The 2,871-nt window shown below is 38.7% G+C and overlaps 1 protein-coding gene across 1 annotated transcript in view; it reads right to left on the minus strand.

The window, feature by feature from the left end:
- CLEC16A (C-type lectin domain family 16 member A) overlaps positions 1-2,871 on the minus strand; it is a 226,372-nt gene that overhangs the window by 38,283 nt on the left and 185,218 nt on the right. The window lies entirely within an intron of this gene.

Genomic DNA, 2,871 nt, shown 5'->3' on the forward strand with positions numbered 1-2,871 from the left:
GAAAAATGTATACACACACACACACACACACACACACACACACATATATATAGCAGCATTTCATTTTAATCATAAATTTGGGGGTTTTAATGAGAGAATTTGCTATTTTCTTTTAAAAAAAATCAGAGAATTTGCTATTCTTTTTTAAAATCAGGGAAAACCAGGATCCCTGGTCATAGGGACTCACCTAAATACTGGCAGAAGTTACTGATGTAGTAGCACCTTTAATTTCGATCTTTTTGCTGACCCCCCCCCCAACTGCCACTGAGAGATTGGGAGGCAAATACAGTGGCATTAATTGCACATCTATCACTTAGCAGCAGAGAGGTGAGAGTGGGAGGGAATGGGAGGTGCATGGTGAAAACAGCGAGATTAAAAAGCTGCTGCTGTGCCACAAACTTCTGCCATGATTTAGGTAGGTCCCTAGAGATAGATGGCAGCCATGGCAACAGACAAAATGCAAAAGAGAGAAGACTGAGGTGAGTGATCAAGAGCTCAGTCTTGACCATACTGATTTTAAAGTTATGATAAGACATCCATAGAGGGATGTCAGAAAAGACAGGCCAAGGTACTTAATTGGATGATGCAGGCAGTTCATACACAGAGTAGATTTGAGAGTCATTGGTTTAAAATACAGTAGGTAATGTTATCTTATCAGTAAGCATTACTATGAAATGCTTTTCTAGAGAAGGGTATTGTTTTTTTTCCCATAAAGGACATGTTCAAAGTCTGAAGATAAATAAAAAGGTAAAGATTAAGGGAAGGAAATACAAACAAGTGTAGGTTGGGGATGCCTGGCAGGGAACACTCTACCAAAGGTCTCCACTTATATCTTGGATACTTCTAAAAATTAAAATAAATTTATGTTAATTAGCTTTTTACTTGATCATTGCTACGATTCCCCTGAGGGAGAGTTTTAGATGAAAATCCCATCAATACCAGCTTTCATATTTAAGAATGGGCAATTAAACCTGTGAACTTTCCACTAATTGCCTATTAAATCTTGTATGACAAAACCATATTCTGTGCTGACTTTCATAGTAAATCTATGTGCCTCCAGCAATTTTCACCCATGGATGTCAAAAAGCTTTAACATTAATCCTGAACACGCCATGGTGAGATAAGTAAGTTACATACCCATTTTACAGATGGTGTTTATAAATAATTAAAAAACCCTCTCTCCAGTAAGGTACAAAATGCATAAGTAACAGAACTGGAACAAAATGAAACAACCCTAACCAATAAAAAGCTGTATATCAAATTTGCTTTGAGTGCAGTTGCTCTGTTAGTAGTTAATTTGAAATGAAATCCCATTCATCGCCTTGAATTTGAAATTCCTGCATTTTCAAAATCAGTAGCTTGTTGCAAACATTTTTATTACTTCACTGACATCTTTTGGCATGTTTTAGTTCCCATTTATTTTAAGTGAATAGCTCTCAGCTAACTCAATGATTACTCATACAGAGTGCTGTCAACTAATGCATTGTAAGCTTGGAGAAAAAGTTCAAATGGTACAGCAGAAGTTGCAGACTTAATTACTCAGTGGTGAACTAAGGAGTTTATGTTTTTCTGTGGCTGTCTGCGAATTGTTATATGGGTGACTTGGTTCACACACAGCGTTAGCATGGTGCAACTTCGCAAACTTGTAGAATTTTGTAGACCCAGGACAGTGAAAGCTGTTTTTGCTGGCAGAAGTATCTGGTAGATGCTGCAGGACCTAGTTCCTTTAGCTGCTTGTCCTGGACTTCCTGATTAGAGGTTCTCTGCCCCTCACCCCACAAAACCAACGTAAAGTACATAGATCTCTTCCTTTACAACGCCTCTCTGAACCAATTAGTAAACTTGGTTTGTTTCTTACTAGCACTGTTCATTACATTTCTAGCATGTAAAGCTTTCACACAGCAAAGGTCTGATTGTGCCACCATTTAATAGATCACACAGGATCAGAAAAATGACAAGGAAAATGTCTGATCAACACACATTACTAGTCAAGTCACAATGACAGGAACAGAAAAAAAGAGAAGAGGAGGGGTGAGGTGCGCAGCTGAATGCAGAGCGGTGGCAACCATTGTATGCGAGCTCCTCCCACCCCCTGCACCTGTGCGACACCGCAGGATGGTCTGTGGGCCGCTCTGTCCCCCCCCAGGGCCTTCTCAAGTACCCCTGCTCTAAACCTGTAAAGCAGAGTTGATATAGCCATTTCACACCTTCCTTTGGCTGGATGTGTGTTAAATACAAGAGGTCCAAGTACTGACCTCACATTTACAGGACCCTTTTTAAAAGTGATAGGAACCTGTCTTAACATTTGCACAAGTAAAAAAACCAAGGGCTATAATAACCATTGTTGTGGCCATCTACATAATAACCATTCACAGTAAGGGCAAGTCTTCATGAATTCATTATTAAGATGTTAATAGAAAGTTACAGAACTATTACACTGCAAGTATTATTTTAAAAGTGTCAAAAATATACAAGTACAATAGCCAGAATCCCTTCCGATTCACATGAAAGCAAGGGGTTGATATCTAGATTCTTTAAACAGTATCTTTGATGGAAAAATGCCCACTGCCTTTACGAACAAGGCAAGCACCTCACAAGCAAGATGAGCAAAGGGAAGCATGAGGAGGTCAAGTAGCTTCCTCAAAGATAGCCAATTACTGATAGTAGAGGGGAAAACAAATTAAATGGAAAATTAACCAATGCTGGCTCATAACTTGTAAAAAGTAATTACCTTCTGTTCTCCCTATATACTTGCAGCTTTACAGTCACAGATTTTTTTTCTCAATAAATGCAGATGACAACAAACTAATGTAAATCCCCTTTTTCTAATGTAGTGTTCTCCTTTGGCTTCTACTATACCACAGAGAAACA

The sequence above is a fragment of the Gavialis gangeticus genome, unplaced genomic scaffold, assembly GCF_001723915.1.
Source record: "Gavialis gangeticus isolate Ggan-Ray unplaced genomic scaffold, GavGan_comp1, whole genome shotgun sequence".
In the NCBI taxonomy this organism is placed as follows: domain Eukaryota; kingdom Metazoa; phylum Chordata; order Crocodylia; family Gavialidae; genus Gavialis; species Gavialis gangeticus.